Genomic DNA, 8704 nt, shown 5'->3' with positions numbered 1-8704 from the left:
TTTGTTATCATGTTTCTTTTTTTTATCTTCTAACTCGCCAAAGTTGTGTTTTAATCAACTTTGCGTTTTTTGTAGTCCTATTTCACCGGAATGAAAATATGACACAGGAAAATATTGATACGACAATGTTATTATTATTATTTATGTTGTTGTTTATAAATTGAAACAAGAATTCGTTTCTCGTCTCACATAGGTAAGGATAAGAACCCATTATGTCACACAAAGTTTATGTAGGCAATGCTGTACTGACCTAGCTTATTGATCTTTTTTAACTCGGTCTAAACTCTAAACATTATTAATGCTATGGAAAAACCAAGCTTTGTCCGCAGAAAATTTTTAAAATAATATCATTACTATATATATATATATATATATATATATATATATATATATATATAGTTAAATTTTCAAATTTTGGAGCAACAAAGGGCAGCTAAGCCTTAATTAGAAGAGCATACGTGGATCAAGCAAGGGCAATCGAATAAATTCTTTTTTCTTTTGTTGAATGTGAACAGTTCTTTTTTCCTGCTGAAATTGAATAGTTTTTTTTAACGAATAAGGGAAATGGTTTTAATGAGGATGATCAAATGCTAGCTATATAAAATTTTCAAAATAAGAATGAAATATCGGTAAGTATTCTTCAAATTTTAGGATTTCGGAAAATTCAATGACAATACAAACATGATAAATGTTTTGGATTTCAAGTTGAGTTCAACTACCCCTAAGTCATTTTGTTTATCTAGCAATTCACATTTATTCTTTCTTTTTTATCGCAAAACTTATAATATTATTGAGATTAAGAAATATCCTTGGTTATAAGATTTACAAACCAATAAGGAAAATTCTCGGGCTTCCGAACAAATGAAGTTGGGTGAGAAATAGAAAAAGACGTCATTGAATCTGCAACAGCGTTCTCCATGTGCAGTATGTGGTTTAAAATGGTTTCGCCATATTTATTCTTATATATGCGAGTTTCATTGTTTTTTTGTGCATGTGAAAATAATAATCATTGAATAAATCTTAAGATAATACCCTAATGCTAACAACAACAACAACAACAATAATAACAATAATAATAATAATAATAATAGAATAATAACAACATGTGTGTCATTCATAATTATTAAAACAAAAATAATAACAATAAGAATATATTTTTAAGAATCAATTTGTGTTCATCCACAGTAGATGAGGGCAGACTCAAGATAAATTGTCAAGTATTACAGAAACTTGAACCTCTTTATTTTTTTTATGCGAACCTCGAATATATCTTGTTCTGAATCTTTCATGTATCTTATCAAAAGATATGTGATAAACATATACTTAATGTGTATTACATATGTGAATTATCCATTCAATAGTTAGATTCATGAAGTGTAGATTTTCATTGATTTCAAGGCTTGGCCTGCCGACCTTCTTGGCCGGCATGGGAACAGCACCGGCATCCGTAATTGCTATGATAAAAATTACAGCAGCCATACGTACAGCCACCATCAAACCCACCTCTTCCTCCTCCTCCTCCAAACTGATCTATGAACAGCACGTGCGCATTTGTAAGGAAAAAAAATTAGTTGTGAGCATAGTTTGTTAATAATTTTTTTTGTAAAATGACATGTATTTTTCGTTTTTAAAAATAGGGAAAAATAACAAAATTGATCGTGGAGTAAATCTAATTGTGATATTGATCCGATTACTTGGCAAACTGTCGTATCAATCCAATAATTAACTGAGAAAAATAATATCAGTCTTTATATTTTATTCGAAAGTTTGGAACTGGCCAACAAATTTTTAAAATAAAAAAGAAAAAATAGCTAATTTAGTCGTCTACGTTGTCATGTTTGTTTTTTGATCTTCTAACTCGCCAAAGTTGTGTTTTAATCCTTGAACTTTGCGTATCTTTATTTTTAGTCTTGTTTCATCGGAATGAAGATATTGCACTGGAAAATAAAAACGTGATATCAATAAAATAATTTAAAAATAAATTAAAAGAATCTATTAGTAAATAAATTATTTTCAGATACTAACATATAATTTATTAGTGATCAATTATTAAAAACGAAAAAAGATTATATATTAATCTGACAATATAGATTTTTTTTAGAATAATGAGTATAATTCCGCATAAAATATCTTTGAATTGTAAAGAATTGTAAGTGAAGATAATAAATATACAATGTTTTTTGTTGGACAGTCAAAATAATACCAAATTCAATAAATGAGTGTTGACGATATATTAAGTCCAAAAACCATATTTTTTAAATATGACTTTTATTAACTCAGTCTAAACATTATTAATGAGTTTTTTTTTTTAAATAAGTGCTTCAAGGGGAAAAAACATTTTAATTTGATTTTTCACATGTGTTTACTATTATATTATTATCTATAGATATATATTAATACATAAATTTAATTTATATATTAAATATTATATGAATAATTAGACTCGAGAAATAATTCTAAATTTTGATATTAATTTATTTTTATTCTCAAGTTCATAGCAATTGTCTCTCGTCATTGTCAATTTTTAAAAAAATTAAAAAAATCACACCATTTCTTTTGACGATATATTATCAAATATTTGTTTTTATCATTTTCGTTTATATACAAACTGATTATCCTTTCAATTTTTTAATAATTGATCACAAATAGGTTATACTTTAGACAATGAAAATCCATTTTATTAATTCGTTTAATGGCTTATTTTTATGGAAAATATTGGCCGTTTGGTTTTGATAATTTGGGGAAAGATTTCAATTGAAAATAATAATAATAAAAAGGTGCCAAATGATTGAGTCTTCCAAAAAATAATTTAATTGTAGAACTTACCGAAATGGTTATATAAAATAGTGTAAGTTGTCAAATATACTAACAAAATAGTACGGATTATTTCATGCTAGCATAAGGGTAGTACCCTAATGCTAGATCCAACGGCCCAAAATTGATTTGGATATGTGGGGTCCATAAATTTATGTAGACCCCACATGTCCAAATCAAAATTAAACCCTTAGATGTAGTGTGAGGGTACTACCCTTATGCTAGCATCTCATCAACCAAATAGTACACACATTCAAAGTAAATATTCTTACCGACATAGTTAACGGGAGTCTCAGTCAATTCCCTTGCAGCAGCTACTTCGGAGGAAAAGAGAAGAAATGTGGCAATTAAAATGCCAAGAGATAGAAGTCCCTTCAACCACATATTCGGTTTGATATTAATGTAGGCATATATATTCAAGCCTCTGATTTATATATATAGATTCAAATTTTTGATATGGCCCTTGTTTATTTGACTGTTGGGAAGATGTCTTTAATTAGCTTTGTATACTTCTAATTTCGTTTAATTAACGAAAATAACGTACAACTCCACAAATTGTTCACTTCGCCTTGGTGCACGCCGCCAGCATGTAAGATTCGATATTACTTTTGTGTTCATATTTTTTATGAAGTGAGAATTCACACCTACTATTTTTTTCACAGTGAACTGAGTAAATCATCGAGATAACACAATAGTCTGCAAATCACGATAACCATGTAAACTACACTGAACAAGCTTTGTACGACAGACCTGCCCAAAAAAGTGTTAGTAGAGGAATCGAACTCATATCATTAATTGTTCCAGTGCTCATGACCTACACCAACTCGGACACCCCCTTGGGGCCGGGGACGGGCGGCTATTCATTTATGTTATTTGATATATATTAGACTCAACTATTATCTATTAGTATCCGGTGAGCGAGAGTATTAAACTTCCTCTCTTATTTTAAATGAGTAAAAATTAATAATTATTTTAAAAAATTTCAAGATAATCCTTATAATTTATTATTGTTGATATTCACGGGAAATTTAGGGTCCGCTCCCAGCAAGTGTCACTAGTACAGACGCAGGGTTTTGAAATGGTCCTGAGCCTGAAATCACGAAAAAGACCGTTAAGAGGGGGCTAGGAGGGTGTCCTGGCGTAGCTCCTCCGACGCTCAAGTAAGTGACTAAAATATATGGGGGGAGCAGCTAAGGGTGCTGCTGAAAACAATATAGTGAATGAAAAATCATACGCTCAAACCTGGTATTTATAAGAGAATACCTGGGTCCTTGATGGGCTTATTTCACTTGGGCTAGGGATGAGCCAGGGATAATAGGACCTTTGATGGGTCTGTCTTCCATAATGGGGCCGTAAGATGGGCCTGTCTTCCATGGGGTATCAATTGTATTTCATTTAGTTATCTCTAATATATATATGGTTGTGTCTTTTTTTCCAATTTATTTTAGATAGTAAAAAATGAAACATGAATTTATTTATGTTACACCCACTGTATAATACGTTGTGTGTGTAAAATACTAGTAGATAAATAAGAAAATTTGTATACGATTCTTTCTAAAGCGAACTTCTTGGTACTTTCTTCGGAAAAATCAACAACTTGTAAAGATTAATGAATGTAATGCGTAGTAGTTTTTAATTAGGTTAAATAATAAGATGTCGTGTTGGAAAAATAGTTTTAGCATCCATATAGAATTTATGAATAATGCGATCAAAAATCATAAAAAATTTATTAATAGATTTATATTTTTAGATCTTTTGTTTTATTTATGATATTTTATGAAATTACTAAGATATAAATTTTAGTAATATTATCTTTTATATCTATAAAATAAAAATTAAATATAATCTGGATGATGATAAATAAAGAATTGAATCTTGAATTTGTAAGTGAATATAATAAATTTACAATGTTTTTTGGTGGACAGTCAAAATAATACCATAAATGAGTGTTGACGAAAACCAAACTCCAGCAGAGACCAAATATCGTATTCGTGAATGCTGACCCCTCATTTTCCTAACTATACCAAAAAAAATAGTAAAATAAACATTACAAAGAAATAGGAAAATCCATCCAATTTGCCAAAAATATAATAAGCCAAGCCATTTTTGTTCCCACGGGTATATTTTTTTTCAAAAGGAAAAGTTGTTTAAAAAATTATATGTCATTGTGGATAATTTTGGTTCTAGTAAATTTTCATAGATCGCAAAATTATATGAATATAATTTTAAAAGTAATTGATAGATTAGTATATTAAATATATTATATAAATAATAAAAAATGGAACGAAAGCATTCACGTGTATGCCAGCCAGTCCATCATCAATTAACCTCTCATTTGTTTCTTACTGTCAATTAATTCATACAAATTACAGGGAATGAAGTGTTAATAAGAATTTATTTTAAGTGATTTTAAATTTCTAGACAATTAAATGTTTAAAAATTATATGTAGAAGTTAATAAACACTTAAAATAATTTCTTTAAAAAATATATAAGTTAATAGGATCGATTTTATTATTTTTTCCCAATTTTTTTAACAAAATGTGTAAGGCCCTGTAATTAATTATCCGGTAATTTTGGCATAATTAGAATAATTATTGAGTTGTAAATTAAAATAATTATTTATGTCAAATAAATTCAAGAAGTGTGTTAAAAATATGTATTTTGAGGATATCGGAGAATTTAACGATATAAAATACATATAGAGTTTAAATAACACATGAGAGCAAAATAATTACAGACCGGAATTAATGGACTTGAGTTACTAGTTTTGTAATCAAATATACAATACATATATACATATACATACACACACAACTTACTTTCAAAAGAAGGAAAAAGAAGAGAGAGAAGAAGAAAACCCATTTCCCTCAACCCCATTTTCGTAACTCATGTAGCAGCTGTAGGAAAGTTACGATATCTCCTCCGTCCGGCGTCCAAATCACGAACGGTTTGAGGGGTTGTCTTCCTTACATCCATAGCTTCATTTTGAACCATGAATCGCTAATTTTGATGCTCGTTTCAGCCCCAATCGAGCTCTGTTTCGGGACTGCTCCTTTTCGATTTTCTTGTTCGATTTTAGGTGAGCTATTGCTTGGTTTTCTTGGTTCTTTGGAGTATATTGAGCAAGGATTTGAAGCTTAAATCTTACCTTGCTGTTCCTGCATTTTTCCAGCTAGTTTTCAGTACGGTTTTGGCCGTGAATAGTGTTTTCCGGCGTCTTTTCCGGCGAGTAGCAACATTGGACCGCTAGCGATTAGTTTATACTTCGATCTTGGTAATTTTTGGATCCAATTCCAGATTTTTCGGTGCATAAGTAGGCTGCCCCGAAGTGTAATGTTACTCGCTTCGATTTAATTTCGCTTTGTCGATTTTAATGCATTATATTGACGTATATATTGGGTTTATATTGTAGGTTCGATCGTTGGAGAGCTTTGAGGTATAAATCGAGGAGTTTGGGAATTAGTATCGAGTTAATCGTTTGATTATTTTGGAGAATTACGGTTATTTAGTTGAAATTTCAGAATTGTTGAAATTGATTTGGGAATTAAGTTTTGATAATTAAAAATCAATAAGTTGGATTAATTTAGTGTTTTGGCGAATTGTGAATTATTCGACCTATTTTATCATCTTTAGGTCGAGGAGATTAAAGTTGAGCTTGTTGTGATTTTAGAGTCGGTTTAGGTATGTTACAGCTCGCTAACATACGACGGTAAAACATAAATTATGTTAAATTGATATTCTGTGTTACATTGATCGTGTTATGAATTGTTGACTGTTATAAATTGTTAAATGCCTTTATTATGATCTATGTTTATTATTATGACATATTATTGGCATTTAGCATTAGGCATACAGTTATGACATTCATGTTGAGCCCTATCGTTTTTGTTAGCCCATTGTTGATATCTGTTGTTATCTGGCACTGTTGTTTATCTCGGGATCATTGTGTGGCTGATAGGCCTATACACATGAGACCTAAGATGTGATCGAACAATCCCGTGGTTAGTGCAGCCTTTTGAGGTGAGCGCTGGGATTGTGTCATCTAGTTCGTTCTGTTGTGCCATCCTGTTATAGCGTATCAGCTGTATGGAGGCCGAGTCAGGGGTGTTTTTCAGCACAGCTTGGCATACCTCGCATACTTGGCAGGGCGGTTTAGCTGCATGACGATGTAGCTCCCCTGTGTTGTTGCTCGAGCATTATTCCAGTTGTTATCGTACCGTTTGTTGGCTCCTGTTATCCCGATTATTCGTTGAGCCTTTCATGCATTACATATTACATTTCATTATATGATTATGCATGATTTATGTTATTGTTGTTATTGTTGAACTGTTTCATACCAAAATCCTAACCTCAGTTGTTTATTGGGGGGGCTGCTGTGGTTGCTTTTGGGCACCATGGTAGATCTCCCGAGTCATTTTGCAGCATCAGGCCGAGGTTCCGCCAGTGGAGCTCAGGATTGAGGTTGGATTGCTTGGTTCTGTTCAGTGGAGTCTCCCAGTTATTCTATATGTATGTCTTGAGTTGTCTCAGTCTTGTATTGTAGTTTATTTGCCGGGGAGATGCCTCGTGTATTTGTATTAGTATTTGGTTGTTCTTGTTATGTGCTGAGGCGACTCTGTGATTTTCTTTATCCGGTGAGTATTTGATACGTTTTAAATTCTGTTTAGTCCTGGCCAGTGCGGCTATAGGTTGTTGACTCTAGTTGGAGTATATTTTGATATAAACTGCTGTTTGAGTTTTCGGGATGTCCTATTTACGGGGAGGTCATGCCGAAATTTTTCTAGGCCCTGAGGTCCGTTTTAAATTATTTTAAACCTTTTTTCGCTGCAGTTTTAAATTAAACCATTATTTTTTGATCATTAATTGTCGTTAGAGTAAATGGGCCTCACAAAATGAAAAGCACATGTCAAATTCTTTGCTCACAACTATATAGATATATGTCATAAAATATCATTAATTTAATTTTCTCAATTTTATTACTTATGGATTATTTTCTCAGCAAACGGTGTGAGTCCTGACAGTAGGGGTGGCCTGGTAGCAGCTGTAAATGGGGTTGCTGTGGTTGGGTCAATGAGTCAAGCAGGTCGGCATGCCAAGTTGCCTTGGATTCAATGAAAATATACTTTTCAAATTTACTATTACATCTCATTCTATGTCAATTATATCATATTGAATGGATATTTGACATTCGTGTCGCGTCTGGTGCGAATCTATCCTAATTTTATTCAAAATTTACTCAAATTCTTTAAGGTTTGGATTTATAATTATATTATTCGTATTATATTGATTTATCGTTTATATATTATGCAAATTTTGTCATCACGTCATTCGAATTAGATGATAACTAATATTTTATCACAATATTTTGATAAGATGCATTATTCAATGAAATATGAATAAGACCCAAAACAAGATACAATTTGAGGTTTGCACTAAAAAAATAATATTGTACGTTGAAATTTTGATACAAACATTCTTACTTTAAACTTTGAAATAATATAAATATAGATTCTCCAATTAAATATAAAGACACGATTTAGAAATCAAGCATACGTATGGTGTCAAATTTTAATATAATGATGGAAAAAAAATTGTAGTTTCACTGGACTAATTAACAATTACTAAATAAAATTAGTTATAAACTATAGTTAAACTACGGTAAAAGAGCGAGTAATTACATTAACTAAAATAAATTTAAATAACAAAATTACCACACCACGCAAGTAAGATAGCAAATGATGTCAAAAGTATAACGTTTATTGATTCTGAAAGTTGAGTTTCCACAGTGTGAACGTGACGAGGGTGAATGTTGTGTGTATCAGAATGTAGGTGTTGTGCGTAGGTGTTGTAACACCCACGACAACATGCAGCGGAAATTATACTTTTAAC

General features: G+C 31.2%; 1 long non-coding RNA gene across 2 annotated transcripts; it reads left to right on the top strand.

Annotated features, from left to right (window-relative positions):
- Nucleotides 1–5361: 5361 nt before the first annotated feature.
- Nucleotides 5362–7638, top strand: LOC140810389 (uncharacterized). 2 transcript variants are annotated; one of them, XR_012113252.1, is made up of 5 exons: nt 5362–5894; nt 5988–6089; nt 6228–6251; nt 6449–6496; nt 7217–7638. It is a non-coding gene; the product is annotated as an uncharacterized lncRNA (long non-coding RNA). The 2 variants fall into 2 exon arrangements; XR_012113253.1 differs by having other exon boundaries at nt 5988–6145.
- The last annotated feature ends 1066 nt before the right edge of the window (nt 7639–8704 follow it).

This window comes from Primulina eburnea, chromosome 1 (genome assembly GCF_022965805.1).
Source record: "Primulina eburnea isolate SZY01 chromosome 1, ASM2296580v1, whole genome shotgun sequence".
NCBI classification, from domain to species: Eukaryota; Viridiplantae; Streptophyta; class Magnoliopsida; order Lamiales; family Gesneriaceae; genus Primulina; species Primulina eburnea.
The sequence above is the reverse complement of the archived record's forward strand: the minus strand, read 5'-3'. Positions and strand labels throughout refer to the sequence as shown.